The sequence below is a fragment of the Mastomys coucha genome, unplaced genomic scaffold, assembly GCF_008632895.1.
Source record: "Mastomys coucha isolate ucsf_1 unplaced genomic scaffold, UCSF_Mcou_1 pScaffold23, whole genome shotgun sequence".
NCBI classification, from domain to species: domain Eukaryota; kingdom Metazoa; phylum Chordata; class Mammalia; order Rodentia; family Muridae; genus Mastomys; species Mastomys coucha.
Window position 1 is genome coordinate 24,334,470 of NW_022196906.1, and position 16,320 is coordinate 24,350,789.

The following is a 16,320-nucleotide window of genomic DNA, read 5'->3' on the forward strand; positions in this document are numbered from 1 at the left end:
GGCAGGAGGCTGACTTTCCTTGAAGTTTTCACCTCAAATACCGCCATCACGCAGGTGTCCGTGACAGGGACAGATGTTGTGTCCTCCTCACCTATGATCCTGGGCATGTTAGAGCACGGGAGTGGAGTTTCCTCTGGGTGTTGTGAACTGGCTGCAGAGCCACCCTATATTTTAATGGCCACTGAGTCATTCCCACAGCAATGCACAGGCTTCTGGTTTCTAAGTTTATCACTGGTGCTTGTTGTTTCTAGTTTGTTTTAACATACATGGTAATCACCTCAGAGGGTGTGAAATGCCTTCTAGTATGGAGTTCCATTTCTCTAAGGAGGGCCGGTGTCCACTGAGCATCTTCCCATGTGCTTATCATTAACTTACGTATTGCCTTTGGGAACAATGTCTGCTAAGGGGAACTGGACCATGCTTAACCTGATCTGCTTGGTTTGCCTGACACCCATAAGTTTGTTTTATGATCTCAATATTAATTTCCAGTCTCACGTGTCCTTGCCTGCTGCTCTTTGGTACGTGAATGACAATGTCAGTTAACTTTCTCTCCATTGGGCTGTGCAATCAGTAACACATTCAAGACACCAACAGCAAGCCCAGTCTGATGCCACAAGCATGGTTTTCTTCTAAAGGTTTTAGAGCTTTTAGTCTTTGCAATATACAGGGTATCTCTGTGTAGCACAGGCTGCCCTTAAAACCCAAGCCCTTACCTCAGCTCCCTGAATATTGGGATTACAGCCATTTGTCACCAAATCTATTTTTTTGGTCTTCAGTATAAATTCCTTATTATAAATAGACATAAAGATCAATTTTTTAGTTAACTTTTGTCTGAATACATATTTTGTCTGCATTCTGTGTATTTTTGTGGTTTCATTGGTACTTACAATCGTCTGTTTTTACTGATAGACAGCATAGCATCAGTCACTGTAAGCAATGTATCCCCATAAAGCTCTGTCTCATCTTTATGATCTATGTTACAAATTACATCTTTAAATGACACATGCTCGAGACCTTATTACATAACTTATAGCTTCTTTTTAATCATCTTAGAAATATGAAGTGAAACAATAACCAAATGATATCAATAATAGATTCCATGTTTGCCTCAGTCCCTACCTTTACCAACTTTTTATTTCAAAATTGTTTGGATAATTATCTTTTCTTGACCTTTGCTTTCTTGCAATGCTGGTATTGAAGCCAGAGCCTTGTTCATGTTATATAATCATGTGCTCTACCACTGAGCCACACCCCGGCCTTTAGTTCATATTTTAGGATAATATTATGTATATTGATTTTATATTTTACTTGTTTTTATTTCATGTGTATGGCTGATTTGCCTGCATGTATTTCTGTGCATCATTTGCATGTAGAACCTGTAGATACCAGAAAAGGGCACCAGATCCCCTAAGATTGGTGATTCAGATGGTTGTGAGCCACCATGTGGATACTGGGAATTGAAGCCAGTTCCTCAGAAAGCTAAGCCAGTGTTCCAGCCTCTGTATATTAATTTCTTTTAAAGCTTTCTGGAATTTTTATAAGAATTGAATCCAACTTTTTGTCAATTTGAAGAAGCAGCATTTTTTGTTGTTTTTTGTTTTTGTTTTTGTTTTTCTGCACTGAGTTTTTCTGTGTTTTTGAACAGTATCTCCAATCTTTAGGGCTGCTCTGATTCCCTTTATCTGCTCATTTAAGTCCCATAAAAGCTTTTAAGATGTGGATGTTTGCTGGAGGAAGTATAACATCGGGTGTAGAACTAGAGAGATATTAGCCTTCCCCACTTCCACTTTAATCTTTCTACTTTTTGTGTGTGCAGCTAAGATATGCTGTCAGCTTCCTGATCCAGGCAACATGTCTTTCTAGATATTATGAACATTTAGCCCTCTACCAAAATAAGCTCTTTCTTAAGTTGCATTTGGTCATGGTAATTTATCTCAGGAACAAAAAAAAAATATATAGCAAATACAATTGATACATTTCAGTATTAAACAACCTTAAAGCACCCAAATAAACAGCACTTGATCACAATATCTGACAACACTCAGGCTACTGTAACAAAAAAATACCATAAACTGGGTGCCCAAGTTAACATAAACTTATTGCTAACAGTCTTAGATGCTTGAAAACCCATGATCAAGAAGCTGGTAAGTATGGGGCTGATAAGATCCCATTTCCTGGCTCATCGTTTGCACCTGAAGTCTATTCTATAAAGATGTGAAGAAGAATCTCTCTGACAAATGTCTACTTCCTAATATATTAATCTTATTTTGGTAACAATGTTTCAGCATTTTAATTTGTGGTCACAGATCATAGCATATAGTAGCATAAAATTCTTAAATATTGCCAATGTTAATTTGTGGATATTTTACCAAGAGTTTATTTAGACCCAAATTCATGAGAGATGTTGATGATTTTCAGCATTGCATGTTATTTTGTGTCAAGACAATATTAGATTCATTAAGTGAATTTGTAAGTGTTATTTTCTCTTTTATTTTCTACACTAGACTTGTAACCCTTTCAATGAGGTGTTAATTAGAAAAGGTGTTAATTTTTATTTAAATGTGTAGCAGAATTCTTCAGTAAGGCAATTTGAGTCTAGAGATTTCTGTTGCCAGGAGTTTTTACATTATGAACTCAATTTCTCCAATAGTTAAAGGGTTATTCACTGTAATTACCCATTTCATATGGAGAGAGCTATGGTAGTTTGTGTTATGTCTGTAGCTATAGGGTTGTCTGTATCACTAGTCACTTTTCTGTTGCTGTGATAAGATACCAGGACCAAAGCAGGAAGAAAGGTCTACTCTGGCTTGTGGCTCCAAAGAAGAGACAGAACATCATAGCAAGAAGGCATGGCGTGGCCAGAGAGCAGGGAGCTGGTAAATCACATTTTCATCCACATACAGGAAAGGGAGGGAAGGAGAGAGGGAGGGAGGGAAGGAGGGAAGGAAGGATGGAAAGAGTGAACAGGAAGTTAGTGAGGCTATAAACACTCAAAGCCCAGCAGCCTCTGTGATGTACTTCCTCTAGTAAGGTTCAATTCCCTAAAGGTTCTGCAACCCTAGCAGTTATCAGCTAGGGAACAAGCTTATGGGAGTCATTTCTCTTTCCACCCACAGCAGTATCAACCTCTTATGCCCTTTTGATATCTGTCGAGTCTACGATGATATCCATTTCATTCCAGAAATTGATCACCTCTCTCTTCTCTGCTTTGTCTGTGTCAGTCTTGGAGTCTGTTTTAGAAAGTAACTTCAGATTTTTCTTTTTGAGACTCAGTGTGTTGTTTCCCTTATTCTCTGTTTTCTCAATCCAGCTTCCTCCACCTTTATTATCTCTTCCTCAGAACTTCATTAGACATCTTCTTTATCTGGATTCTTCATTTAGATAAGGTGAGAGTTTATATCATCGATTCCACACCCATTTTTTTAAATGTGTAACTTCAATACTTTAAATTTTCTCAATGCTAGTTTTGTTCTCAAAATTTTGATGTTATGGGTTTTGTTTGTTTGTTTGTTCAGTTCAATGTCTGAGCATATTTTTTCCCTAGGATGTCTTTAACTTGTGGGTTTCCTTTCTTAGAAGTATTGTGTTTGATTTCCAAATGTCTTTAACTTGTGGGTTTTCTTTCTTAGAAGTATTCAGTTTGATTTCCAAATATTTATAAATATTCTTGTTGTCTTTGTGCTTTCAGTTTCTATGTGATTTCTGTCTCTTTTTTTCAAATTTGTTTGTTTTTTTGGTTTTTTTTTTGGCCCAAAATATTATCTTTTTTCCATGAATATTAAAAAAATGCCTATGTAATGTCATTGCTTGGGATGTTTTGTAAATGTTGATTAGAAGCTGTTGGTTGATGGCAGCACTGAGTTCTATCTGCGAATTTCTTGCCTTCTATCAATTATTGAAAAGGAGAATTGTAGTACCCACTATCAATGTAGACTTGTCAATCTCTCCTTTTATCTATCTATCTGTCTATCTACCTATCTATCTATCTATCTATCTATTCATTCCCCCCACCCCTACTGCTCCTTTCACACTTGCGTCATAGTTTGCATCCATGTCATCTCTTGCATATATATTTGGGTAGTTTTTATATAATGTCTCTTATAGTTTTTATAACCCAAAGTCTCCTTTAACTAGTAACACTGTAGCTACTTCTGCCTTTTATGATTGATGTTTGTGTAAGTTATCTATTCCTATCAATTGAATTTCAACTTGCAGTTAGTATATATTTATTTATTATTGCCCATAGTAAGTATTTATTACAGTTAGCTGATAATTGAGTCATATTTTTTTAAATTCAGTCTGCCAATCCCTGTTTTTTTTTAAGTGTATATTTAGGCCATTTAAATTTAATGTAATTATTGATGTGTTAAAGATAACACCCCTTTTAATTTTTGTTTCCTGTTGGTTCCCTAATTTCAGTTTTTGCAGTTTTTGTTCTTCTTTCTCTTGTTTCTTAAACACTGTCTATAATCTCCCTTTTGTTTAACTGAATCTCTTTGTGCAGATTTCCTAGAGGTTTTGTAAATACATCATTTTTATGTAACTGTTCAAAATCTGACCACCATTTTCCAGCTTGAGTAAATAAAAAATACTTTACAATTTTTATATTCCTAGACCCTCTCTTATCAATAATATCTTAAATATTTCTCTGTTGGATGTATGAATAACATCAATACTATTATAATTTCTAAGTTATGAAATACAATTTTGAAAGTTCTAAAGGAAACCCAGTATAGTTGCTTTTTTCTCCTTGATGCTCAAAGATATTTCATCTATTGTAAATTTTTTCTTTAGAAATTATATTGCTAAAGAGCGATCAGGAAAGCACCTCTACTTAGACCAAATTGTCTTGGTTTTCCCTTCACCTAAGAATGAGCTCAGATCCCTTCATTCGAAAGATGCTTGCACTCAGAATGGTATGCTGCTGAGGGTGGGTGTCTTCAGCTCCACCGCTTGGAAACCTCCATGTTGCCTCCTAGGCACCCATCCTGGACTCCCCAGCCCATGCCACAGAATGCTAGGCTACCTCTCTTCATTGTCGCTTGGCGACCTTACCACAGCTTTTCCTTCCTATTTGGCTGGCATTGAGTAGTTGCTATCTAAATTTTTTCCTTCTTTCTAGAATCTCTTCTCTTTATCTTTTGCTAGAAAGAGAACTCTTTTGTTGAAGATTTTTTCCTCTGTGTCTATTTCCCCACTGTCATTTTCCACAGCAATAAGCCTAGAATAGACAAGACACAAAGAAAAAGCTAGGGAGTCATTACTCTGTTGCTTCCTCCAAACCAAATACCTGATCACTCAACATATTTCTCCACGACTTTGAGGGTCTTCTGTCTGACTTACAGTATTTTGGGGTTTTATTGACTTTAGAAAGAATTAACAGAAAAAGTATTGTGTTATTTAAAATATGCTTAGATGTATTTGCCTCCTTGAGGCTAATTCATACTTCTTCAATTGGCACAAAAGGTGGAAAACATAACTTGAGGTTGAGAGTCCACTTCACCAGAGGACATCTCACGGGATCCTGTGGTCCACTCTCTGTCTTATCAAAATTGCCATTTTTTTCTCTCTTAGGAACAGAGAGAGTTAGAATCACCTCTATCATTTGTCACCTTTTGTCATTATCCAACAAATAGAGCCATCATTCCTAGTGACAGGCTAATAAAGGGGGAAAACGTTACTTAAATCAAAATCATATTCCCATGCACTAACCTCCTTCTGCTGAGCCCAGAGGGTGGACAAAGACTTGTGAGGGGCAGACAGAACTGTGCAACCATGCAAGGATAGCAACTGAACTACCAAGGGCTGCAGGAGGAGAGTACAGTCCTGAGAACTAGGGAGGAAGAAACAACACAGCACCGTGACATCCATGCAGCCAGTCCAGACCCTGCTGCTTCCTCTGTGGTCACCCACCCCATTGGTGGGAAGGTGTGAGCCTCTCACGCTAATCCTCTGTTTGCTGTCACTCCAGCAATCCTTTTGTCTTAGAGATCACCTCCTGTCCGTTGCAGCCTTATTTTTCCTCTTAAAGATGCATCAGACCACCAGGCGGTGGTGGCACATGCCTTGAATCCCAGCACTTGGGAGGCAGAGGCAGGTGGATTTCTGAGTTGGAGGCCAGCCTGGTCTACAGAGTGAGTTCCAGGACAGCCAGGTCTATATGGAAGAAACCCTGTCTCGAAACAAAACAACAAAAACAAAAACAAAACCACAAACAAACAAACAAACAAACAAAAAAGATGCATCCGACCAAAATAAAGTAGGGGAAAACAAAGACAAAAAATGAAAGGGAAAACCATGAGGCAAGGTAAAGCTGTACGCAGGAGAAGATGTACAGTGAAAATCCTGTTAATAAAGAGGACTAAAAAATGAAATTATTAGAGCAATTAAATTAGGAAAATACAACAGAAGCTATTATCTCTGAAGAGAAAGCATGTGTTTCATAAACAAATTAAAATCTGTAAGTAAAAAGTGAACACTCTTGGATAATATGGTGCTCTGTATATCTATTTTTAAAATATTATAGATGCATTTTATATATTTTGCACAGCTAGCATGAAATGAGGCTTATAACAACTTGATCACTGTGATTAGCAAGCATCATTTAATGAATATATAGAAGACACAAGGTTTAACTTTGGTGTGGTGGCCATTGGGGTGATGCTGTAGCTCTTCTTCCAAACTTAACACTCCTCCCCAGGGGAGTAAATTGATTTTCATCAAAGAAAGAAAACTTACAGTATAAGTTATCAGAGTGTCCCTGTTCTCTTTCTTGTAGAACCAGGCTTCTGGCAGGGACCATGTAATCTGATATAATGTCTATAAAAGACATTTGACTCTTGCATTTACTTCAAAGAAGACCACCTCAGTACATTATGCTCTAAGAGTAGATGGCTAATTCTGCCTAAATTTGAGGTTTGTTGTCAACACATTTGCCTGTGGATAGAAATCTCATTCTCCAGACATCCTGATTAATAATAAAATAAACAATTCCAGAATCACCTACAAACTTCTGGATTGACCTCTTAAAGCTACCAAAACTCTTGTATAGAAGGCAGTGCCTTGATACTGGTTATCCACAAAAAAAAAAAAACCAACAATAATTACACTAGAACTTTTAAAATTCACATGGAGCATTTACTAAAATTCTCAGTATACTAAGCCATTAAATAAGACTCAACAAATTTCAAGAAATCAGTAGCAATAAAAAAAAAATCACTCCCTTTTAAGTGAAAAGAAGGTACTCATGGAGATCAATAAACAAAAGAAAACAATTGAGATTGCAAAATAAAACACTTCTAAATAACTCAAAGATTAAGAAACAAGATTTTAATGGAAACCTAAAAGTCCTTAACTAAAACAAATAAAAGTACTTCAAGTTAAAATGTGAAAGATACAGCAAAGGTAATACTTGGAATACATTTGTGGCCCTAAATCCTGGTGGTAGAAATAAAGACTAAAAATATAAAAATAAGGATCCATCTTAACAAATTAAGAAAACAAGATCAGAATAAATACAAACGAAATTGGAATAAGGGCATTATAAAAATCAAAAGCTAATGAAATAGGAAGCAAAATGAAATGAAGATTAACAGTGTGGAAGAGGCACACCTAGAGAGACCAACACAATTAAACTCACAGCAAGAGGGAGAGAAAGAGAAAGGAAGGGAATGAAGAGGGGAATGGAGGGAGGAAGAGAGAAACAGAGAGAAAGAGAGAGAGAGAGAGAGAGACTCTATAACCATCACCAAAAGTAATAAAATTAAATTTAAGAAATGGCAAGTATCCATATCCGTTCACTTTCTCTTTGATGTAACAAAGTACTGACAGAAAAGCACAATTATGGACAAAGCTGGTGGATGTGCTCATCAGGAGATAGAGACCAACTGGTGGGGCAGCCAAGCAGGTGTCTGTACTTGTGAATCAGAAATGAAAGCTGATACCTAGCTCCCTTTGTTGTTGTTGTTGTTTTCCCCTAGGTCCTATCCAGTCTTGGTATTGACTATATTTTGGGAGGGATTTTCCTGGTCTCTTAAAACACTTCTGGAAACATCCTGATAGACACACCCAAAGATGTGTTCACATCATGATTCTAAATCCCATCAAGTTAGCAGTAAAAATCAGCCATCACAACTCTGCCTTTGTCTACTTGTTCCTCAAACACATCCATTTAAATTCTGTTATCTAAAGCAGTGGTTTTCAGCCATCATAATACTGCAACCCTTTAATACAGTTCCTCATGTTGTGGTAAACTACCATCATAAAATTATTTTTGTTACTACCTCATAACTGTAATTTTGCTACTGTAATGAATCATAATGTAAATTTCTTTGGAGATAGAGGTTTGCTAAAGGGATTGCGCAGGTTGAGAACCTGCTCTAAGGTTTCATCTTCATCTCATAATGCAAAATACCTTTAGTTCATCTCTAAAAGGCCTCATAGTCTTAATAATCCCAACACTGTTGAAAAACAAAGTCTCTTTTTGAGACTCAAGGCAGTCTCTTAACTGTGAGCACAAGTTGCAAAATTCTAATACAGAGTACTACAGAGTAAATATTCGCAGATCAAAATGAAGGAAGGAAATGATAGAGCCAAAACAAGGCTAAGCCCAGAGAGAGAACTCTTCACTCTATGCCTGTCCTCCTTGGTTCACGAAAGAATCATCTTGGATCTAATGGCCTTGGGTAGTCCCACAAATCCAGATCTACTATCTGCAGTACATATATCTCCTCTCTTAAGCCAGCTCCACTGCATGCCTATAGCTTTCCTCAATCAATATCGTATGGTCTTGACATCTCCAACATCCTTGTGTCTCCATTTCAACTTAGATTTCACCTGCAGAGCCAAGTAAATGGGCTCTCAGAGTCTCCTTGTGATAAACCAGTCTGTCTCTATCTTGGGCTTAAAAGCTATCTAATAACAAAATCAAACTAGATTCATTTCTGCTTATGATTAAATCTGTTTGTTAAAGGATAATCTATGCCCCTCCTATAACCTTGACTATAGATGATTATGTACTGCCTATATGGAATCCAGGCCACTGTCTTGAGACGTTGCTATGACCACCTCACAACCATGTCTTTGTTTCATTGTATGACCAATTTATTATGCTTATATTCTGCATCCATAACTCTGCTTATTTGCCTACCAAATCCCACGTTTGGAAACCCCCTACCCTTGAGCTATGAAAACCTTATTTCTCCCATGTCCAGTGCTGATCTCTTGAAGCTCACCTTTAGAGGGAGAGTGCATGCATAAAGTTTGCTTTAACTTGACCATGATGATTTGGGTGGGTGGTCTGTCTACTCACATCTGTTGGATTAACACTCAGAGAGACTGTGACCTGCCACACATTGAAACATTGGAACAAATTTCGTTGTAGCACTGCCAAGCCAGTGCTTCATTAAAAACGCTGCCAGATTCTATTGTAAGCTGAAGATGTAGTCTGGCCCATTTAGACTGCACTGTATCACCACTATCACCCATCCACATAGACACTTACTTACTCCCACTTCCCACAAGTGTTGGTGCTGGTGAAACACTTCCCCCAAGTGGTTGGTTTTGTGCTGGGAACCACTTCCACCCAGTGGGTCTGGATACACTCTCTTCAATACATTTTCATTTTCACAAGCTGGAGCCCTTGATGATCCCTTGATCTTGTCCTGGAGGAACAGTTCCTATTGTCCCAATTCAGAGCAAGAGGTTTCTCTTTGATGTAGCTAATCTCTTTAACAATTACAGCTGCTTTCTCAGCCTTTTCCTGTACAACTTCAAACTCATTCTTTTCCCCTACTAAATGTCGCTTTTTATACACCTTTCTGCTTAGCTATTGTTCTCTCTATAAACCTAGATATGAGCAGTGAGCAGTAGCCTTTCCACAGTCCAAATGCTCTCATCTTGAAACGTCTTCTGACAAAGTGATTAGTCCATTATCTTTTAAATCTATCCTCATTCAAGTTCTCAGGGGATGAGCAGAATGTAGCCATATTCTTTACTAGAATGTAACATAATGGTCTCTCACACAGGTCCAATAGAGTCCTTGATATCTCTAAAACCTTGTGAAACAGACTTCACTGTTTGCCAAGATGTTAAACTCTACTAAATACAAAACAAACAAAAAGACTTTATATATTTATGTTCATTTAAGAAAATACTAGTAGTGATGTCGTATTTTGAAATATACAGTTAATATGTTTGGAGTTATTTAAAATTTATATTGAGAAAAATGTATTTTCACTATTGCTGTAGACGAGCATCTACATAAGACTGTTAAATGGATTGCTGTTTTATATCAAACTACTTTTATACTTATTTTTATTATTATAATATTTTATAAATTTTAAGGAATATAACAAAAAAGATATTGTAGGTATTGAAGGGGGGTCTCTGGGAGAAGCGGTGGTACAAAAGGGAAACAAGAATGTGATTTAATTCTATTTACTTAAAATATATTTTTAAATGTTAACAAATTCAGATAAATTGAAATCATGTAACTTTTCACATCATAATGCAACAAAAGTTTAAAAACAAGATGTGGAAATACTAAAGAATGAGGTAAATCTAAGAGTGCCAATATTATTTTTAAAAATGTAAACATTATAGGAGTTTCAGATGGAAAAGATAGAAGAACTGATAAAGAAGCCAGTAATAAATAAATTATGATAAGAAAATGCATCTTAATATTGAAAAAGCGTATTGAATCCCAGGCCAGATCGAGACCCACTGAAGACAAGTTGCCTACACAGAGAAAAAAATAGGCAAAGGATTTTTTGGTTTTTTACAACATGAAGCCCTGAAGACAGTGGAATACTTTATGAAGACTTTTGACAGAAATGGATTAACCTGTAATTCTCTTGATAAAAAGCAGCTCCTTAGTTATTGGTGAATAAGAAAGGCTACCCAGTGTGAGTGGTGGAATGCTCTATTTGTTAGATAGTGCTTCAAAAAAATGTACCTTTGGCTGTCCTAAAACTCATGTAGACCAGATTAGCCTCAAACTTTCATCCCAAATACTGGGATTAAAGACGCGCTTACAACTCCCTGCTGGGATAGCATTTTTTTTTTTTTTGGAACAAAGCTTGCTTACTTTCTTTGTTCATTCAAACAGTTCTTGGTTTTTGTTTTTTTTTTTTTTTTTTTTTTTTTTTTTTTTTTTTTTTTTTTGTTCTGTGTGTAGAGTCCCAAATTCAAGCTGCCACAATTTAGCTTGTTTTCCAGGCTCAATGGCATTTTGTCATAGTGGTTAAAATCAAAGCAACCTTGGTCTTTTTGTGAGTTACCTGTTTCAGGATTGAATTAGAGGTAAGAACATCATACAGTTTCAAAGGTGGAATGAAACAACTCAGGTAAAGCCCTTAGTATAATGTGCATGGATTAGTAGTGTGATATCTGAATAGGACATGTTCCATAGGTTACAGCTCTCTCTACTTGGAAATAACATAGTCTAATGTAATTTTCCTGTTGCACTAGATGATTCATTTCACATGTGTTTATATTTACTCAAGATTTAGGCTGTCTAGGAAGAGATTGGGCAAATTATATAAAGATAATAAATGAACTAGTAAAAACAATTTAAAAAAATAAGAAGGAAAAGTTATGAGAGGACTGAGACAGCAGTTGGGGCAACCAAGCATGTTTACAGAAGCAAACACATGTGGCTTGTTATCTTATAAGCCCCCAGCATTTCAGAAAGGTATCTATCTTTGGGAAAGTAGAGACATTTTTTGTTTTATAGATCTTGTAAATACAGTAATTTAAGTTTAAAACATAGCATCACTCCTTACATTTGCCTGTGAGTTGGATACTGAGTCAAATTCTTGACTCTGTGGTCAGTATCTGTTTATATTGAAACCTAATAACCATCAGCTTAATGGTACCCAGACGGAAGTTTGTGTTAAGGTATAAATGATGCAATGGCCAACAATAATTCGAATTTTAAAAAAGGGCCAAAGTCCCTGTGAAGGCTAACATCAGAGTCACTAACTAATGGAAATGGGGACCAGTCACTTATTTCGTCTTGGATCCTCTTTTTTTGAAATTTTGTTTGTTTGTTGCTTTATTGTTTTGTTTTGTTTTTCCCAGAGTACAGTCAATTTATCTCTAATGATTCCAGAGTGGTTTGCATAGAAACAACAATTTTCTCTGAAAGGCACACAATAACCACTTCGTTTTACATAAATCGGTTTAAGCTCCCTATACTGCTGTAGAAATATTTCAGCTAATGAATCTATTGTTGATGGATCTGGGTTTACTTGGTTTTAACAGGTACCTTTCCTGATATGCCAATAAGCAATATAAATAGCCATTTTGTACCCTTTGGGGGAAAGTTTCCTTTTGATCTAACAGTTCAGTCTTTTGTTGAGGATAAGAGGTGGTCTATTAACTTCTGTAACTACTTCCTGCTCAAATTAGTATGTTACTCTCAGAGCCCAGGAAGGCTGGAATGTTTGTCAGAGGCCAGGAGGGGATTCATGAGTGGACATTCATTAGAAGAGTCTGCTGTCCAGATTTTTCCTGTCCAGGGAGCAATCACATCAGCTAGACAAGTTCACATCAGCTTTCAGCAAGTTCAGGGCTCATAGCTGTTTGGAGCAGTCGAAATCCACAGCTGATTTTTGGATTGTATCTCTCAGCTCAGTGAAAATCTGATAGGACAAATATAGACTAAGGACAAAAGTTAAAGTTAAGAAACTTAAAGAAAAATCTTACACTTGGAACTCTCAGTCCCATGGTCCTGAGAGTTAAGGGAGGGGAGGAGTCTCAAGTCTGGGGGACTCAAGATAGAAATACCCTCAGAAATAGGTAGGTAGAGACACTTGTGCTATTGATTGACAGGATTACTTATGTGGAGTCCATTAACCTGTAAGAGGTTCTTATGACTCCTCTGACTCCATGAAGCTTATGTGAATTTTTAAGCTTATAAAAAGATAAAAAATGTAGGTATATTAACATTCCTACTATTTGTAATATGTAATGAAATCCACATTGTAGAAAAATCAGCTAACTGGTATCTGTAAGTACCTGGAGATGTACAAAGCTATGGCTTTGGGTTAAAAAGCAGACACAATCTTTTCTCCTCCAGATATAAATTAGACAGAGATATTTTTAGCATGATGAGAAGCACTTTTATGTCTATTACCTAGAAGACAACCAATGGAAGTTTAAAATATTGAGCTTGTGACTGATAATAGTAGTCAATGCATTATCAGCTTATCAAAACTCCATTGATCAATGTTAAAACTCTGAAATTTTGAAATGTTAGTGTAACAGTAGCATAGAAGGAGAAAGAAATCTGAAACATTTTTTATATTTTATAAACCTTAAATCACTTTCTCAGACCCTCACAAGTTACTAAGCTTTCATATCCTCAGATGTTTACAACTTGTATTTATATTCCTTAAATTACTTTTAGAACTTTACAACTAATATAAGCCTTAAATCTTTTAAAATATAATTATTTACTATTATATATAAGTGGTTGATTACTGAGAGCAGTCACTGCAAAGCAGGATCTTTAAATAAAGGAATAGTAAAAAGTTATACCTGGATCTTTTTTCATTAAACATTTTAAACTTCATAATCAGCAGATCTCTAAAAAGGTTTGAGGGTTATCTATTAACTATACCTGATTTTAAATAATATTGCTTGTATTTTATTCTTTGCTTTAGATTTAAACTTGAAAACATATACAAGAGGCTAATAAAGCTTATTCATATAATTAATTACATTTGGATTTAGTATGACTATGAGCATAGTTCTGAACACATTAAAGAACTTGGGCACGTATAAAGTGACTTGAATGTCTTAAAAGTCTTTAACAGTTTACAATGTTTGTAGCTTTTTATAAGATTAGGATTTACATGTTTGTCCCTGATACATATTGTACCATTAACAAATATCACATTCTTATATGACTCAGTGTATCAAAATAGCTAAAGCTTAAGAAAACTAGCAAAGACAAGGAAGCTAGACATACATTATTAAGTCAGCCACTGTTAGCCTGAATAGACCTGTGGTTAGGATTGACATTCTATGTCAGACTGTATAGGTAGTTATCTTGCTGCATCATAAGATTGGAATATACCAGTTTCTGGTCTACAGTGTTGATGTTCAACACTATGCCCTATTTATTTATTTATTTATTTACTTTTTGTTGTTGTTGTTGTTTTGTTTTGTTTTTCGAGACAGGGTTTCTCTGTGTAGCCCTGGCTGTCCTAGAACTCACTCTATAGACCAGGCTGGCCTTGAACTCAAAAATCTGCCTGCCTCTGCCTCCCAAGTGCTGGGATTATAAGCATGCGCCACCACTGCCCGGCTATTTATTTGCTTTTAAAGGACAACATATGAATAAATACATCATAATATAACACATTTTATAAATCTAAAGTGTCCCATAGCCTTTGTAGTGGTTTGAATAGAAATGACCCATAGAAAATGGCACTGTTAGGAGGTATGGCCTTGTTGGAGTAGGTGTGGCACTGAGGGCAGGGTTGGAGGTCTCAGATGCTCAAGGCATGCCCAGTGGCATACTCTATTCCTATTTCCTGAAAATACACCATTAGAATTCTCAGTTACTTCTCAAGTACCATGCCTGTCTGCAAGCCCCATGCTTTCTCTCATGATGATAATAGAATAAACATCTGAACTCTAAGCCACCCCAATTAAACTTTTTTATAAGAGTTTCTGTGGTCATGGTGTCTCTTCACAAAAAGAGAACTCCTTATAAATTTAAAGAAAATACCCAGTTTAAAAATATTTTTATGTCAAAAAATTTCCTTTTAAACATGTTTAAAAATCTCTCAACTGCGGGCTCTTAGAATATCAAAAAAATAAATTAAGCATTTTTTTTTTATTTTAAGAGGGAAGAAACTGGGCACAGCTCTTTCTTCTGGACAAAGCAAAAACTAAAATCCACCAGTGTAAACAGTTCAGTGCTCAACATCTGGGGTTCACATATAATCCTCTGAGTTTCTTCAGGAACTCAGGTAATCTCTCTGGCTCTGCCTACAGCAGCACATACAGCCTGTTTTTTAGGTCCCAGCTGGTTCCATTTCATTGTGGATACCGTTCATGGTGGCCATCACATGCATCTGTATCTCCAAAACTGCTGGAGTTCCTCTCCTGGACTCTCATCAGGAACTCCAGCCCTGCCATTCAGTGCCAAGTCTCAGCTATTCTCTATGACTCCTTAATATCTTTAAAACCAGTACCACCTGGGTGACTCTCATGTTACAAAGTTCAGCTACAAACACAAGATACATTCTTGTATATGAACACATGATGTTGAGGCTTTAATACAATATTAAACAGGTATTGTTTTTTAAATCCTTTTATAAACCCTGTTCTTTATCACTATGTTTTCAGGACAAAAATTATCATACAAAAAAATCCATCCTAATCCAAAATATCTTGGATATCTGTTGTTGCCCCCTCCAGTGATGTATACCAGGTAATCACCTTAAGTCATAATGGTAGTAAACTCACATTGCACTATTCTCTCTGATCCTAGCAAAGATGGCTGCCAGCCCCATGGCTACCCTCATCCAAATGGAGAAGAGCAGCTAAGATGAAAGCAAGCCACATCTTGTTTATATCCCAAGATTGTGTCATGTCACATGGTTCCTTTAAGATTGCCTATGTATACATTTTTAATTATTAACTCCCTGTGTTACAAGTTTCAACTTTTCACAAATTTTTAACCATATCCATTACATTTACAAATCTTTTTTTTTTCTAAGATTTACTTCATTTATATAAGTACACTATAGCTGTCTTCAGACACACCAGAAAAGGGCCCCAGATATCATTACAGATGGTTGTGAGCCACCATGTGGTTGCTGAAAGTTGAACTCAGGACTTCTGGAAGAGCAAGCAGACAGTGCTCTTAACCCCTGAGCCACCTCTCCAGCCCAAATTTACAAATCTTGAGGTACAGAAAGTTCATAAAAGTCTTATAGATCTTAAGATTAGATCTACACCTTAGCAAAAGTTTTAGGCACTCAAGTTAAACTAATAGTCCAATTTACTTCTTTTTTATCTGTTCTGCTTTGCTCTCTTTTCCCTGTCACAAAATTAGGTGGCCCATCTGACACAGAACATTTGGTGGGCAAACAAGCATGCTTGGGTCTAGAGGAGGGAGAGGAATAACCCAACTCCAGAACCTTTTTCAATAAAGTAGAATCACATAAAACAACTTTAATATTATCTACACCCAAAAGACTTTTTAATCCATGCTAAACTGAATCTAATGGTCGGAAAGCTCAAAGATAAGAAAGCTCTGGCCATCAAAGCAGCCATGGCAAATAGTGTTAGTGGTGGCAA